At 38.4% G+C, this 18,866-nt stretch overlaps 1 protein-coding gene across 4 annotated transcripts in view; it reads right to left on the bottom strand.

Annotated features, from left to right (window-relative positions):
* Positions 1-18,218, bottom strand: part of LOC126185119 (coiled-coil-helix-coiled-coil-helix domain-containing protein 1) — a 79,722-nt gene extending 61,504 nt beyond the window's left edge. The window contains exons 1-2 of one of the 4 annotated variants that reach the window (XM_049927965.1): positions 17,913-18,218; positions 4,210-4,236 (exon numbers count right to left, since the gene is read on the bottom strand). The gene's annotated coding sequence lies outside the window, so the exon portion shown is untranslated. Of the gene's footprint in view, positions 1-4,209; positions 4,237-17,878 lie in introns of all 4 variants that reach the window. The other 3 variants (XM_049927949.1, XM_049927955.1, XM_049927941.1) reach the window with 3 other exon arrangements.
* Between the last annotated feature and the right edge of the window lie 648 nt (positions 18,219-18,866).

Here is an 18,866-nt window from a genome sequence, read left to right as displayed (position 1 = left end):
AACGTGACACGATTGGTGGAGACATTGTGTGCCTCACATACTAACACTGCCATAGCTCCACAATCATGCCACACAAATGCTGTCACTTTCATGGGCAGAAACCTGAGTACAAATAGTACACTTCTCCTATGGTCCACACTATCATAGTACCAATGGATGCAAAAGCATAGGTTAGTCAGATACCTACCAGGTGTCCAGCAGTGTTTCTGAAAGATGCTGGCCAGGACTCGACAAAATGACTAAAGGGATTCCAATTTCAAAGGTAAGATAACAAGATGAGTACTGCCCGTATCTGCTTTTATTTGGACAGAGCAGCCTAGCAGTAGTCTGAGAAAAATGAGGAAAACCTCAAGATCTGGGATAAACTTACACCAAAGTTAAGAAAACATTTGGTGACAATTGGCTGAAAGTTTGTATAGTCAAAAAATAACAGAGGATACATGTGCCAGTGGGAGATGACACACCAGTATTTTAGTGCTGTATCATATAGTGTACTCGAATTTGAAGAAAATGGTAAAGTTCCACATGAAATGAAGCATGTGTCAGGGAACACCTAACAAGTGCTCCTTTGAAGGATGTAACCCTAACACAAGAATACTCTCCTCCACAATTGATACACTCCTCCCAATGCCGTTTCCACTTCTGGAAGCAGTCTTGGCATGCCTCTTGCTATATCATGTAAAGAGCCGTCTGCGAATTATCTTTTACCTCATCTATCATTGCGAATATTCATCCTTTCAATGCTTTTTTTTTTTTGGTGCAATAGTCACACACCAAGGGGGTGAATAAGCAGGTGTGCTATCATGATGCAAAAGCCATGAATTGTCTCACCACATTTCAGGCTGTTTCCTTCTCACATTTTCTTGCAGGCGTCACAACAAATCCTGATAGTACCATCGATTTAAAGTTTATCCCTGTGGCATAAATTCATGATGAACTAAACCTTCAAAGTCAAAGAAAACTATCAGCATGGCTTTGACATTTGACCTGACCTAATGTACTTTTTTTTGGTCTTGAAGAACCTCTCCCAACCCAATGTGAAGATTGAACCTTGGTCTCAGCATCATAACCATAGATCCACATCTCATCACCAGTTATGATTCTCGTTCTCATACGCGTGATCCAAAAGTTCTTCACGGATTGTAAGGCGAAGATCTTTCTGGTCTTGACTCATGAGCCATGGGATGAACTTGGCAGCAACACAATGCTTTCCAAGATGCTGTGTCAGGATTTCATGACATGATCCAACTGAAATGTTGCATTCTTCTGCAGTCTTTCGGACTGTGAGTCTTTGACTGGTATGCAAAATTTCGGCAAAATTTAATGCAGATGCATTGCTCCTCTAACTTTGCTGTCTCGAAATTTGCAGACTGTGCAACACAGCATTTTACTCAATACCGCACTGAACAATAACTAACAGACATATCAACAATGAAATTTCCGGCAGTTACACAGTAAACACAGGGGTGTGCAGGGATGCCAACTGCATTTCGCTTCAACACATTGTTGGTGCAAAATTACAAATGTTCTGGAATTTTCTAAATAGACTTTGTACATCGAGGTAGCACACAAGGCATTCAACAGACTTCTAAATTTTGTACCAATGGCAGTCATGGAAGACCATCAGGACCTCCCATGGCTAATATGGCAAATTGTAGATGAGGAGATATGGAGTTTTATTATGTCTGGTACTGTTGAAAGCAAATTACCAATAGTAGCACCACTGAATGCTGAAATTCAGTCAGGAGGTAGCAGAACTAATTCAACAAGTGGTTTGTTGATCGTTGGTACAGATCTCTGTATGGCAGGCCAATTTGAGGAATGGAGTCAAAGAACGTGCAATTATGTCACAATCATCAGACACCATTCAATGTTCTCAATGACACATACAAAATTGGCTCACTTGTCAATTCGATTGCTGTGTACAATAATGGACATTTTAGGAACAGAAGACAACACACGGGTTTGTTTCTACTGTGAAAGCCCTGGACACATCATATTTTGCTGTAAAGAAAGAATGAGGGTGTTCAATGATTATTATGCCATATGAAATCATACAACAGAGCAATTCTATGTGTGGCAATAAAGTGCATATGATTACAGCTGATCCATGGAATTAACTACATTGCCCTACTCTGATGTCACTCTCCAGTGTGCCACAGTTATTTCTTACCACAGATGAATGTGCTCCATGGAAAGCAGTGACAGCCTCACCAAAGACCAAACCATCAAGGCAATATTTAATTCTGGAGTATCATTTTCTGTGATGTCTGACACTTATCACCTCTATCTATAGAAGACTATGTGACAGATTCAGATGCAATTGTGCTTCAGGTTGCAATTGGAAAATAAATCCATTTGGAAGAAATCTGTTTTTTGTGAGAATAGCTATTAATGATAGAATCATACAATGGGAACTCCAGGTTGGAACACCAACAGGTACGGAAAAGATAGATTGCTACTTACCATAAGTATGACATGTTTACTTGCAGAAAGACACTACCAAAGGACACTTACACATTAGCTTTTGGCCAAGTCTTCACCAGAAAAATAAACACAAACATATATATTCATTCACACAAGCAAGCACCTTAGACCATGTCCAACAATGATAAGCCTAACATTTAATACATGGAACTTTATGCATTTGAAAAATCTAGCATACCACTGTTGATTCTTGTGAATAATGAACTTTTGTAAAAATGAAATGAAATGTACATGGTTCCTCGACTTCCTCTTCTAAGCTGGTGACCTGGGTTGGAGAAGAGCATGCTGCTTGGCTCGATACTGTTTCTTGGGGTGATATTGCTGGGAGTTTGTATAGTGAAGTTCTCATAGTCAGATAGGCTACAAGTTCTATTAATTCTGTGATGTCTGTGTTCATCAAGGTATCCATAAGCCCCTCTCCATAAATCCTTTGACAAAACAGCCATAAAATCGTCATCTACCATTTCTCCCTCAACAACTGCTAAATCCCTTTACTACCTGGAACCAACGACTATTACAGTATCTGCCGCATTTTTACTCTTACAATAGTGTTTAGTTTACATCTACATAAATACTCTGCAAACCAGTGTGGGCTGCATAGCAGAGGGCACTTAGCCTTGTATTAACGTTAGAGTCTCTTCCTGTTCAAATCACGTATAGATAGTGGAAAGAAAGACTGCTTAAATGCTTCTGTGGGCAGTATAATTAGTGTACCTTGTCCCTATAGGAGTGATATGTAGGGTGCTGAAGAATATCTCAGCATTCTCCACTTAATACTGGGTCTTAAAACTTTATAGGTAGGCTTTTCCAAGATAACTGGGTCTTATCTTCAAGTTTTATTTCCGTAACAATTTTCCATCAGTCAAGTAAACCTGTGACTGTTCATGCCACTCCTATTTGTATTTCTTCAATACCCTATATTAGTCATACTTGGTAGGAGTTCCATACACTTCAGCAACATTCTAAGGCAGGAAGTACAAGTTATTTATAAGCAATTCCTTTTGTAGTCTGATGGCTTTCCCCCAGTATCCTGTCAATGAACTGACATCTGCCATCTGCTTTAGCTACAACTGAGCCTATGTTATCCTTCAATTTCGTATCCCTAAAAAATGTTAGACTCGTGTATTTGTATGATTTTGTGGGAAGTTATGAGGTCACTGGACACTGTGAGGTGCAGCTAAAACACAGTTCGCTACACACACTCCGCAATGTTGTGTTCCATGAAGTGTCACTGGATGCAGATTATGCTTCCAGTATGTGAAGGTAAATGGCAACTGGGAGCCATTGATGAAACCTAACACACTGAAGGGACAGGAGTGAAGAGTTGATAAGCTGTAAGGGAAATCTTAATGGCCAAGAACAGCCTCCACTGCTATAGGTATAACATTATGTACAATCAGTGGCATAAAACAGGTGAAAATGAGTGTCCCAGAAGCTACAGACGACGGTAGAGTGTACGAGTAAAAATACAAACATTGAATGCTACTGGCTGGCACAGAACTCTTCCTTTTCAGAGGGGGCAGAACATCACTCTGCTTCTCCATAGATATATGTAAAGTAGACATATACCTGCATTGAGGGACCCACATGAAATAATTAACATACAATTTATTTTCCAACCAGGTAAGGCACTTTGATATGTGCCAAAGAATTAATTACTATAATTATTTCACTAAAAATATGGGTTAATAATGAATTTGAAATGGATATATTGCCACTCACCGTACAGAGAAGGTGCTGAGTTGTGAGCTGTGGACAGAGACAATGAAAAAGATTACCGAAATATTAAAGCTTCCAAAGTCCTTCTTTTACAGTTCTGCAGTACAAAACACACACACACACACACACACACACACACACACACACACACACACACACACTGTCTGAGAGCACTAGAGCCTGACCCGTGACTGCACTCAGAGACAGTGGCTGTGTCTGTGTAAGTTGTACTTGTGTATGTATTTTCTAGTGCAGGAGAACTTTGTTTGAAAGCTTTAATATTCTAGCAGTTTTTTTCATTGTGTCTGTCTGTGGCCAATGCTTTCTCCACATGGTGAGAAGCAATCCAACCTTTCCATAGTCTTGTTATTCCAACCTGGACTTCCCATTGTTTATCAATGAATTTGTTTGTTCTAAAATATGTGGTTCCATAGTTACTGATTTCTTTTCATGTAATCTCCTCCCTACACTATCAATTTGATTGTTGTTGGTTTATATTCGGAGCCAGTGGTTCCTTCTTCAGTCATAAGGGTTGAAGGGGAAGGAAGAAAGGTGAAGGAAAAGGACTTGAGAGGTCTAGGAAAAGTGGTAGATTTTTGGAAAGTCACCCAGAACCACAGGTCAGGGGAGACTTAGCATATGGGATGACAAGGAAGGACGGATTGTTGGGGACTGCATCAGACGAGATTTGAAAACCTAAGAGCTTAAAGATGGAAGACTGGTTAATTTGCAGACAGAAATGACTGCTTAAACATCATGCATGAGTTAATAGGAGTGACAAGCTAAGTGCATTGTACATAATGGATGTGGGAGGGGGGTGGTGAAAAATAGACGGGAAAGACAAGAAAGATATAGAAAACTAAAATGGAGTGAAGCAAAGAGTAGTTACAGTGAATAAATGCTGAGATGGAAAAAAAATTAATGTAAATTAGGGCCAGGTGAGTGGCGTGAACCAAGGACATGTTTTAACGTTCATTCCCACTTGTGGAGCTCTGAGAAATTGGTGTCTGGTGGCAGAATCCAGTGACGTGTGTGGTGAAACAGGTGCTGAGGTCGCGAATGTCAGGTTGTAGAGCATGCTCTTCAACAAGATATTGCGAGTTACACCCTCTGCCTATGCCCATTCATCCTAATTTGGCTGTAGTCTTGCTAATGATTGTAGGCAGAGGATGTATACTGGCAACTCGCAATATCCTGTTGCAGAGCATGCTCTACAACCTGACATTCATGACCTCAGCACGTTTCACCACACACGTCATCTGGATTCGTCTGCCAGACACCAGTTACAACTCTGTAGGTGGGAATAAGCACTACAACATGTCTTTGGTTCTCGCCACCCACCGGGCCTTAATTTACATTAATTTCTTCCGTCTCAGCATTTCTTCACTGTAACTATTCTTTGATTCACTCTGTATCATTTTTATGTATGTTTCAATGTCTTTCACATATATTTTTCACTGTCCTCCCTCCCACCTCTGTTATGTACAATGCACATAGTGTTTGACTACTATTAACTCATGTATGATGTTTAAGCAGTAATCTCTGTCTGCATATTACCCAGTCTTCCACCTTTAAGCTTTCAGGTTTTCAAATCTCATCCAATGCAGTCCCCAACAATCAATCTTTCCTTCTCATTCTGTATAGTAAGTCTCCCCTGACCCGTGGTTCTGGGTGAATTTCCTGAAATTTACCACTTTTCCTAGACCTCTCCAGTCCTTTTCCTTCACCCCTCTTCCTTCCCCTTCAACCCATCTGGCTGGAGAAGGAGCGACTGGTTCCAAAAACTTGCATTTACAGCTGTCTTTTATGTGTGTGTTCTGCCAGCACTAAATGAGTAGATTTTTTATCTATCCAATTAAATAAAAGTGCACTGTATGTCTGCTTTCACTAGTGACTGTAACATATTCCTTTATACTGTTCTTGATGGTCACGCCAAGATAGCTGACCGAGACAAATGGTTTACAACTTCTGATATACTTACAACACTCCTACCTGTAAGTTTGTACACCTTTGAACACTACAGCACATTTCCTTATATCTAGAGATAACTGTAAGTTTCTGCAGCAGAAATCAATTCTCCCTGAACTAGGCAAGTTTTCTACTGTTGTTGCATCTCAGAGTCAGAGATTCTGACTGCATATGAACTACTGAAACTGGCTGATAACGCTTTTACATACATTGCAAATAGCGGTGATCTCATTCTCACTTCCCTGAATTCCTCTAACAACCTGTGACATACTGTATTTTTAACAGTTGAGTATTCCTATGCGAAGTCACACATCATAAGATTTTATTTAATTTGTTACATGAAAAGTGCATCACATCTCTGTAACCTTCATGAAAGCAGAGAATTGGGTATTGACCCTTACACTTCTACAAGATTCCCAAATCAATACAAGTGCACTTAGGGTGTTGATGGCCTTTCTGTTGCATGCTGCACTTGGGTCATTCCATGTCAAATCAACACACTTTAAATAAAAATTTGACCTCACCCTTTTAGATTTTGCTGAAAGTTGGTATACTTATAGTGGGTGCTGAAACTAAGAAAAATACCAAATTTCAAGTTTTTACCTCAAACCATTCCAGAAATACGGTCATTTAAACTTTTCAAAAACTGGCCAAAAACGTGTGGACAGACTTTTTTTTAAATTGCCTAGGAGCCGCCCTAATTGAGCTAGAGAGCTGGGAAAGGTGCCATTTTTCAGCATTTTTCATGCTCTTTCCAGTGATATACAACAAAACATAGCTTCTAATTAATAATCTTTTTCAAAATAATAATTAATATTTTGATTTAATTTTTTTTTTACAAAAAGTGCATAATTGAAAATTTTCAAAATATTGCCATAACTACTTCATACCGTTGTAAATCACATGGCAAAATATAAATGTGGGATAATGATGGGTTCATTGTAAAAAAAAATTATTCCGGATTCTTGTTTTTCATTAATAGCCATAGTTGGATCAAATTGACCTTTAACAAACAGGAATTTCATTAAAATATACTGAAATGTAAGTAAAAAAGTACTAGAAATATCAAAATATCACCTTCTTGAAACAAAACTAAACAACATTTTCTATAATTGATTGCTTATTTTTTTAGTTTCTTACAGTTTAAACTAATAGTCTATTAACTAGCAGAACGAAATGTTGAGTGTGGTACCTATAGCTAAGATTTAAATAAAGTGTGAGAAACTTGGTAGTAGATTATTGATGTAATACTTCTGCTCCAAAAATGCAGATTTCATTAGCACAGGCTTTAGCCACTGTATGAAGGCTGAGCATGCTTGTGTTCCTGTCTATGTATGCAGCAGGCTGTGAACAAGTTGAAACAAGCACAGTGCTTGATGTCTGTACAATCATTCAGAGACTGGAGCCATTGGTGAGTGGATGTAAGACTGATACCTTCTAAGGCTTACTGTGCCTATGGCGGTTTTAGTGCAAATCAATTGTTTCCTCTGTGTTGACCAGTTTGTATCTAGTATATTTAATAGTTTGTTTACAAGGGAGAGTTTATAAGTGGTTTTTGTATCAATATGGAACCAAGTAAAAAGTGCAGTGCTGTAAAAGTGCAGTGTTCTAATCCATTGAAGAAGTCAAATCATTTTATTAGAGACAGAAAAAAAAAAACTGAGAAATGGCACAGCATGGATGACCAAATTATTTCAAAATACCTAGTGGTGGCAGGATTTGTGATAGATGTAGGAAAGAGGTAACACATTGAAAAATACACCAGAGTCCATCAGTGATAAAAGTGTTGATTCTTCTGGATCAGAGATAATCATCCCAGACCAAGACCCTGACTTCACTGCATCTTCAGTGGTTGTTCAAACACTTAACACATCACTTCAAGAACTAGGTGAGTCCCCAATTGATAAGAAAAAAGTAACATCTAGGTGTTACGCCAAATCAAAAGTGAAAAAAATCTCATCAGTGACACGTAAACTTCTGTTGCTGCTGAAACGTCTTCATCAGCTACTGATACTGATGAATCCATTCTTCAAAGTCTCAAAATAAACTTTAATAATTCTATATGTAGAGAGAAAAAAAAAAAAAACTAATGATTCTTACAAGTTTACCTGAAAAGTGGAGTGTTAGGAAAATAATGAGAGAATTTAATGCTCCTAATTACATTGTTCGGCAGCCTAAAGAAATTTTGAAAGAGAAATGATTCATGGAAGGTCCAAACCAAACACCAGGGAAGTGTTTACCCACAGAAACTGTCAAAACTGTACATTCATTTTATGAAAATGATGAAGTTGGCCGGGCAATGCCAGGTACTAAAGATTGTGTGACAGTTACAGAAACAAGTGGAAGTAAAACAAAAATATCAAAAAGACTTATTTTGTGTAACCTTAAAGAAGCTTACAAACATTTTAAAGACAAGTTTCCTCAAATAAAAGTAGATTTCTCTAAATTTGTTGAGTTGAGACCGAAACATTGTGTATCTGTTGGATGGAGTGGCACACACACTGTCTGTGTGTGCACAACTCACCAAAACATAAAATTAATTACAAACTGCCTATTGGCTTCTGTCTTGGGTTCTCCGGCCGACATTCATATAATGATTTTACTGATGTTTCGCCAGCACAAGTGGCTGGCATTGTCAAAGCTTCACCCTCCATTGCTGGTGGTGAACTGGAGCCGAGCCTGTAGCCACAGACTATATGTACCAGGTGTGCCAATGTCTGGAGGCTTCTCTGCGGTCATTTCCGGTGTGGTTCTCCTCTTGTTACATGCGACGGTCGTTCGCTGCAGTACGAGAAGCCAGGATCTGTTTACCTTAAGGCTTTCCTCTTTCTTGTTGAAGCTGTTTGCGTGTTTTTGTATTTCTACAGCTTCTCTGAACAAGCGCGTGTGATAGTGCTTCTCTACAGCCAGAACTTCTGTGTCGGCGAATTTTATTACATGGTCGGTCTGACTCAGTGTGTGCTCTACCACAGCCGATTTCTCCACCTGCCCCAACCTGTAATGTTGCCTTATGTTCTTTGATTCTGGTGTTGATTGATCGTCCAGTCATTCTGACAAAAACTTTTCTGCATGTGCACGGTATACGGTATATTCCCGACACTGCAAGTGGGTCCCTTTTCTCCTTTGCCGATCTAAGACACTCTTTGATCTTCCTTGTCGGTTTGAAAATCGTCTTTAAGCCATGTTTGCGCAATATATGACCAATTCTGTCCGTCACTCTAGGAATGTATAACAGAAAGGCCGTACCCGACATTTCTTTATCTAATTCCTTACTTTGCCGAGTGTTTAGCTCTGTTATACTTCAAATGTAATTTGTGGAGTACCCACTGCTCCTCAGAACACTTTCCAGGTGTTGCATTTCGCATCTGAGGTGCTGCGGCTCACATATTCATCCTGCTTGCATTCCGAGCGTATTAATCATTCCTCTTTTCTGGCTCGGGTGGTGGTTTGATAGTTTGTGCAGGCATCGGTCTGTGTGTGTCGGTTTTCGATACACCCTGTGTCCTAGGTTTTTGCCATCCCTTGTGACTAGGGAATGTACCGTATACCGTGCACATGCGGAAAAGTTTATGTCTGAATGACTGGACGATCAATCAACACCAGGATCAAAGAACATAAGTAACATTACAGGTTGGGGCAGGTGGAGAAATCGGCTGTGGCAGAGCACACACCGAGTCAGACTGACCATGTAATAAAATTCGCCAACACGGAAGTTCTGTTTGTAGAGAAGCACTATTACATACACTTGTTCAGAGAAGCTGTAGACATACAAAAACACACGAACAGCTTCAACAAGAAAGAGAAAAGCCTTAAGGTAAATGGATTCTGGCTTCCTGTACTGCAGCGAACGACCATCGCAGGTAGCAAGAGGAGAACCACACCGGAAATGACCATGGAGAAGCACTCGGACATTGGCGGGCCAGGTACATATAGTCTATGGCCATGAGCTCAGCTCCAGTTCACCACCGGCAATGAAGGGCGAAGCTTTGACAATGCCAACCACTCGTGCTGGCGAAACGTCAGTAAAGTCATTAGATGAATGTCAGCCGAAGAACCTGAGACAGAAGCCAATAGGCAATTTGTCAACAATTGGCCATGAAAGCCTTAACAACTTTGCATAAAATTAATGATAGAAAATTCCAACCTAAATACAGTAACAAACAGCAGCTTAAACAATTATAAGCAGTGCACTGCAAAAATGGTTTGCAACCCATCATTGGTTGATTGCCACATAAGAAATGTGAATATTGCCCAGGAGAAACCGTCATACATAAAATTTTACAAGACTCCTTTGATGAAAACTTAATTGAACGAGTTCAGTTCCGACAGTGGATGTCAGTTGACCACTGTAATCTGGAAATTGTTCAGAAAACTTCTGAACAATTCATAGATTTATTTAGTAGTAAGATGTCTCCTTTGATTCGGCATGACTTCATTGCCAAGCAACAAGGAACATTCCTTAACTCCACAAGAGAAAATTTTATGGAATCTGAACTTGTTGTCATACATGATTTTTTGGAAAATTATAGTATAGTTCTACGGGATGAAGCTCAGAGTTACCACTGGACAAGACAACAGATTACCATTCATCCTTTTGTTATATATTACAAACAGGAAGACAAAATTGAGCATATGAGCTTTGTCAGTGTTTCCGATTGCTTGGAGCACAATACAGTTGCGGCTTACCCCTTTCAAAAGAAGCTTATTTCTTATCTAACAAATAAATTTCAAAAGCTTCCAAAAAAGATATACTATTATTCTGACAGTTCTGCTGCTTAGTTCAAAAATAAGAAAAACTTCCTGAACCTTTGCCTTCACGAGGAAGACTTCAACATAAAAGCTGAGTGGCACTTTTCAGCCACAGCACATGGGAAAGGGCCTTGTGATGGAGTAGGGGGTTCAGTTAAGAGACTGGCAGCTCGTGCAAGTTTGCAAAGGCCATACCAAAATCAGATCCAAACCTCACGAGGTCTATCTGAGTGGGCAGTAGATAATATCACAAATGTTGATTTTGCGTATTCCACTCAAGAAGACTATGCTGCTTCAGAAATATTATTAAAAAGCCGGCTTGAAGAGGCATTGACAAACAAAGGAACACAGCAATTTCATGCTTTCATTCCCAACACTACATCAAAATTAATAGTCAAAATACTTTTCATGTGATTTGCAGAGTTGGGAGAGGGAAGTAACTGCATCACCAGACAAACTGAAGTTACAAGATGTATCAGGCTATGTCACCACTGTATATGGCAGAAACTGGTGGATTGGGTAAATTTTAGAAAAAAAAAAAAAACAAAGAACCTGATAAAGTGAAAATAACTTTTCTTCATCCATATGGACCAGCTAAATCAGTCTCCAACCCTGCACATGCAGATGTCCTGTGGGTGTCAGTTGTGGATGTTCTCACAAAAGTAAATCCATTTACTCCGACAAGGAGAACATACATTCTTAATGAAAGTGATGTAAACTAAACCCAGTCGGCTTTATTGAAATGTAATCTGTGAAGTTCCAAGGCAATTTATTGGGAAACTGCTTTCAACTCAAAACTTAATTTTTGTCTCATGTTAGTGTTAATGTATATTTTATAGAAAGTTGTTTCAAAATTACTGTTAATACCTATTGTGTTAAATTTAGCTATGTATAGATACCTGTACTCAAAAACAAGCATTATGTATTTAATTTTTTTAATAGTTTCGTTCCAAACATAATGGACCAGAACTATTATGTAAATACTTGTATGTTTTCATACTTCATTTCAGTTTGTAGTTAATGCTCAAACTTTTTTGTTTTATCAGTTAATATACTGTTAGTTAAGTTGTATGAAATTAAAGTAAGCGATCAATTATAAAATATTATGATTAGTTTTGTTTTAATAAGGTGATGTTTTGATATTTCTAATACTTTTTTTACTTACCTTTCAGTAAATTTTAATGACATTCCTGTTTGTTAAAGGTCAGTTTTGTCAAAATATGGCTGTTAATGAAAAACAAGTGTCTGGAAAATTTTTTTAACAATGAACCCATCACCATCCCACACTTATATTTTGCCATGTGATTTAGAACAGTATGAAGTAGTTGTGGAAATATTTTGAAGATGTTCAATTATGTACTTTTTGTAAAAAAAAATTAAATCAAAATATTAATTAGTATTTTGGAAAAGGTTATTAATTAGAAGCTATGTTTTGTTGTATATCCCTGGAAAGAGCATGCAAAATGACACCTTTCCCAGCTCTCTAGCTCAATTACAGCAGCTCCTAGGGCAATTTAAAAAAAGTCTGTTCACACATTTTTGGCTGGTATTTGAAAAGTTTACATAGCCATATTTCAGGAATGGTCTGATAAAAAATTGAAATTTGGAATTTTTCTTAGCCTCAGCTAAGTATACTAAACTTCAGCAAAATCTAAAATGGTGAGATAAAATAGGGGTGTTGATTTGACATGGAATGACCCGGTGAACAATGGGAATTGGATAAAATGAATGCTGAATAGGACAATTAGACAATGTGGTGGAACCAATGAGAAAATAGCGTTCAATAAATACTGTCCTGATGCAGAGTGTACAAAATTATATAGTGGCATAATGGAATGATTTGTGCAGAATGTCATCACATGAAACAGAATGTTCTGTACACTTGAAATTGTGCTCTTGGGTTCCTACATAACAACAACCTCGGAAATCGGGACCTTTCAAAAATATCACACATTTTCAAAACTATCAATGGACTATGCTATGGATCAGTCCATCGTCACAGCCAATATCGGTCCATCACCACAGCCAGTTTTCTTATACTAATATTTGGCCGGTTGGTTGGTTTGGAGATTAAAGGGACTAAATTGCAAGTTACTCAAATTTGTTGGCTTCGTGAACTCATAACCAAATTGTAACATTTCATTCTAACCTAGATCCTGGGCTATGCAACAGATCAGTCCATTATCACAACCAGTTTTCCTCCAGTCACAGCCAAACTATAACATTAGAATATGAAACAATATTCCAAGAAATTTTGTCATATTCTGAGAAACATACAATGCAAGAAATAGTATGAAAGCCAGTACTCAACTTTATAATCTATGGGTTTTCAACCCCCAAATCTCAAATGTTAAGAGAGAGAAAGTCGAAACACACACGAGTATCATTCTGGAAATCCGATTTCTATAAGGCAGACTTTCATTCCTGTAGAAGTTAACAGACAAGGAAAAAAATGTTTTCCATGATTATATAACTTAATGATCTAGTGATGCATACTGTAATGCTGTAAATCAGATTTTTGAACCATCTTGGACCTTGTTCCACCATTTCACTATCAATATAAAAGTAGCTTGGTAGTCACAGTGTTTCAGAGACAATACATCACAAGTAGAGTTGTTTGATTAGTTAACAACACTAGCTCTTTGTTTTATAACCAACATTTGCCTGATTACTTATTTCATAAACATGTGGTGGTTAGTGGAAGCCTGCTGCTTCTTTCTTGCTATAAAATGAAAGTTAAATCATCATTTTAACTTTTCTTGTGTATGACACTTTAGACTTTCTGTATTTTTAGTGATTAACCATCAGTATATTATTTTGTATCAAAAGCTACCTGTCACCAGTACTGAAATTTCGCCGTATGAAGGTAAGAACTTGCCTGAAGTTCTGTCTCGTAATTTTACAATATATTATTTTTCCAACTCTGAATTGAGTTGGGAATAAAACTACTACAAGTATCTGATCTGAGAAGTTTTCACCAATGAAGTTGAAGCAGCCCTGCAATGTTATAGTATCATGGAGAATGTTCTCCCTGATGGGAGAGCATTCTTGGAGGCACTAATCCACGGCCAGCATAAAAAACACCTTGTCATCAGTCTTTCAACAACTTCGACAACTACTCACATGAATTAACCAACAACTATGGAAAACTAACTGTTTTTGTTAGTGTGCGTAATGTTACTAAAACAAAAGTTTGAGACTCAAAGTTCCAAGTACCTTCAGGCAGTAAGTCAAATTCATCCCAGATTCTTTTCTTGTTATAATATAAATCAATTTATCAAGAGTAGCTGCTTCAGTTCTTGAAGGGAACTTTTAGTCCTTGTAGCACAAAAGATTCAGAAACTAAAAAGAGTATCAACAAGCTTAGTTTAGAGGTATTTGATTATCTTACTAAAAACCGACCATAATACAGCCCCATTCTGAATCCCGCTCTTGGGCGCAATATGAGTTAGTTACTATTTATAAGTAACTGGAAATCACCCTAATGGCTGTCATGTGACTGGAAGCTATAGTGAATGAATGTTCTGGGAGGGCTACCGAGAAAGAAATACCAAAGATACCTCAATTACTACCATCATTTGTACATACAGTCTACTATCCAGGAAGTACAAGACCTGTCATTGCCTATCAAGTTGACTGTGAGAGGTATGTCAGTGGTAGATGGGACTCTGTATAGGGTAAACAGGGACAATAAAGCGCTATTACACCCATCCCCCCTAATCAACATATTTCAGATGCTGTCTCCCACTAGGATTGAACTAATGGAACATATATTTCATCTGTTGAGAAGCCTACTGCATCCCACATTAATGAGAAGCAAATGCAAAAGGGTATGGGGTTTGTTGTTAACCATTGGCAGCACAAACATGTGGCAAATAATGGTACCCTTACAGAAATTGCAGCAGAGGATAGGAAGTATCACCTCAAGCACTCAGTATGTTTGCCTCTAGGTCTCATTCAACTTGTTGAAGAGCCTATAACTCTCCATTCAGTCCACATAATGATTGCAGACGGACAACCTGAAAAATTAGGGTTGGATACAAAGACATGACTCCCATTTTCATAGATGAGACTGTTAAAACCACAGTATGAAGTACAGAAACATTACTACGAAGCATTGTAGCTCACATACTTATTGGTGCAGAAAGTTCTCTAAGACCCAAAAATGGTAGTAGTACGATTTTTCAGTTAAAGATAAGTGTATATCAAAAGGATTGGCTAACAGAAAGCGGAAGTACTGTATTTGCCACAGTAAACAAAAAGCTCAAATGCACCAAAATAGAAATGAAGCTGTATGTTAGATTGCTTGGGGAAGAATTAATATCAAGGATAGGCATAAACTTATAACTGGATACTCTGTCAACCTTAAGACTTATCCCAGATGTAAACAATAACTTTAAAGAAAATCACATCTCATTACTATGTACCATAGGCTATGTTCTCCAATCATAATGCCATTATTGGAGGAAACTTGTATCATTTAACTGGTTGGGAAGACCATAGTTTTGTATGCCACGGGCATGACAAGACATACTATGATAGAACACAAAATTCCGTCTTTGAAAATAACTCAGAACAGATAATTCAGAAGCCCATTCATAAATGAAATATGTTAAATGTAACGGCAACTAATAGACCAGACATCTTTGAGGATGTCTACAATCAAATTTTTTATCAGTGACCATTACACAGATCTACCAACAATGAGTACCAAAGTCAAAGGGTAAATACACAAGTAGAAAAATCTACATGTCGGGAAAACTAAAGAGGCAGTACTGTCATAACTCAAGGAGGAATCTGAAACACTTTGCTCTGGACAGGAGCATGCAGAACTGTGACTTGTGTTCAGAATAATAACAGACCAAGCAGACAATAGGTATGTGTACTTAATAGCAACATACATGATTGGAGGGGCTCATAGACCCATCTTCAAATACTGTTCAAATGTGTGAGACCCATATCAAGAGGGTCTAACATAGGATACTGAATATATACAAATAAGGGCAGCAAAAATTATCATAGGTTTATATGACCAATAGGAGACCGTAATGGAGAAGCTGAAAAAACATGAACTGGCGGATGCTTGAAGAAGAACCGCTATTAAGTGAGGAGTTGAAATAAAATTAACTCGGGTATTATAAAGCTTCCTATCTTTGGAAAATTTTCTCTTGGTAGCACTATCTATAGTTAAATTTAATAGTTGGTAACAGAATAAAGTGTTATTCATAGTTGAAATTCTAGCAATTTTTATAAACCAGGTACTGTGATTCCTCAGTTATTTTTTTCATGTGACTCTTTTCATCTCTTAGAGGTAAACTAAAGTGAAAATTTGACTCTCACTGATTGAGCAACCACTTGAGTTCTTGTGATGCAGAGGGTAATATGAAAGTATTCCAGTATTTAGCAGCTGGAAGAAAAGTTACGGATGTGTATGTGCACTTGTACTTGCCTATATTTGCACAGTTGCCGAGAACTTGAGTCAATCTATATCCATAGTTTTCAGAGCACTGAGAAGTGCATGACAGAGGGTATTTCTCATTGTACTACATATCTAGGTATCTTTCTGTGCAAATTTGGTGTGAAGTGTGGGTCAAATTAAAGTCGAAGTGCCTTTATGTACCCTATGGTTAAGCTAGTCCTGTGTTTGTAATTCCTAAGGAAGTGATACATAGGAGCCATAGTAGCTATATCCCTAGAGAAATACAGGGAACTTAAATCATACTCCAAACAGGAAATGATGAAACGTCAATGTACCATATCATATCCAGTTGGACTGCCTGCAATGTATCACACACTAGACAAAATTCGGTTGCGAGTTGGCGAAGCCAACGAATGTGGGCACTTATGCAATTTAGGTGGTACGTGCGCTGATCACAAAAAAAGTGCCATTTTTTAAGGAAACGCGTATTTCTGAAGATATAAGCATATATATGTACAGAATGCCAAAAAAGTACTTATTTTCATACGGACGCAAAAAAAAAAAAATAAATAAAAAAAATAAAAAATAAAAAAAATCATTTAACTGTCTGCTTTCACCAACTATTCATGTTGGTATGTCAATATGCTGAAGACACTTTAATATATTTCCTCACAGAGTTCTTTACCCATAGGTAATGATTACAGATTCATACATCCTAACCATGATAGCTGTTGTTGGTGAGGCAGTTAATTGACCTTTTTTTTGTATCCATATGAAAATAAGTACTTTTTTGGCCACGAGCGCATTAGATATGACTGTAACACACAAATTTTGAAATAAATTTTTTTTTGGTATTCCGTGAATGTATATGGTTATATCTTCAGAAATACGCGTTTCCTTCAAAAATAGATAATTTTCTCGTGATCAGCGCATGTACCCCCTAAACTGCATAAGTGCCCGAATGTGAAATAAAAATTGTTGTTTTGTAACAGACTGATCTCTAGCGTAGCCTGATGTCTACCTCCTCGCGCTATCTTTAACGCACTTTTCGTTATAAAAACTAAAACCCCAACATAATCTAAGAAAAAGCTATCTCAGATAACTGACAAATCTTCGGAGAGTACTTCGATGCGTATTATGTACATCTGCCGCACAGAACTTTAAGGGGAATTCAACAGCTCACGTAACTTCTACCTATTAAAAGCGATGTTATGTAGCTGACTTTCTGTGAAACACTGTCAGTTAAGTACGTAAATGGGAAGAAATGAGTAATTTGGTAGGGGAACTTTTCACTAATATCACATTCGTACATGTAGCAAACTGTAACGATACTATCAATAATACGTAATCCGGCAACCTGAGGAGTAAAAGTATTATATGTGCTAAAGCAGAACAACTATACCACATACGCTGTAATTGCAAAAGCAAAAGTAGTTGTTATAATAAAGCAACAGTCATCTCAATTTTTATTTAATTATCATATAACTGGTTGTAATAAAACTAGCTATATTCTAGTCGCACCAACACTTAACCTACTGTGAAAAGTAGCACAAAACAACGTTTTACCCACACTTCTTTTGAAAAAATAAATGTGTTGTATAGCAAACTCAGTTTGTAAACATCGCGTGGATAAACAACAGCCAAAGACTTTATAGCTCTTAAAGACGTAAACTCATTTAGCAGTTCCCAGCAATAAACACGACCAGTACGACTTGTTACAATCGGAACTTCATTCGTCTGTCACATGGGGCTCCCAAAGCCGGATTACGTAAACGGATTCTCCAATATCGTTTCTGGGTAATCATGTAAACACACAGCAGCCCAGTGCCAGCCGTACTGCGTGGATCGCGTGCTGAGCTGCAAGAATGCGTACGGTACTGCATAGAGCCATAGGCACCTGCTTACGGATTACGTCCTTGGCATACCAAGGACATAGGAGCGACCGACTACGTTTTTTGTAAAAATACAATCTGGCGCTCAAGAAGGATATCTGTGGGCGAGGAAGCTTTGAAGACGTCTGAAAGCAAAATTGTTGTGCTATCTCGCTTGTTTCGGAATGTCGAGCAATAGCGGTGCCTTGTGGCCGCGGCGGTCTACTGCTGTCGACAAAAAGCGAGTCTTGTTGTTGCCACGGGCCGCGCCGCCAGCCGTTTCGAGCATCTCAGCTGCCGCAGAGCCAGACTCTGCTCTCCCCGAGATTAGGGAAATTGTGGGCCAGGAACTGGAGTCCGGTCGTGGAACCAACGAGAAGGTTGTCGCCGCCGCCATCCAGACCTCCTTGACCACTAGCGCATTAGTGCCAGCAATGCAACCGGGAAATCTACCAGTGGCAACGAAGGTTGTAACTGGCACTCCTCTGACAGAAACCCCCATTTCAGAACTGGACATTTCAGCGAATACACAAAATGCTGTTAATACACAAAACACAAACGTCGTCATACATCATCATTACTTGCGATCCTATCCCTCCTCCCCCTCTCCTAAGTCCGCTCCTACTTACCAACACCCTAAATCAACTCCCCAA

The sequence above is a fragment of the Schistocerca cancellata genome, chromosome 1 (genome assembly GCF_023864275.1).
Source record: "Schistocerca cancellata isolate TAMUIC-IGC-003103 chromosome 1, iqSchCanc2.1, whole genome shotgun sequence".
NCBI classification, from domain to species: Eukaryota; Metazoa; Arthropoda; class Insecta; order Orthoptera; family Acrididae; genus Schistocerca; species Schistocerca cancellata.
This window is presented reverse-complemented; position numbering and strand designations above follow the sequence as displayed.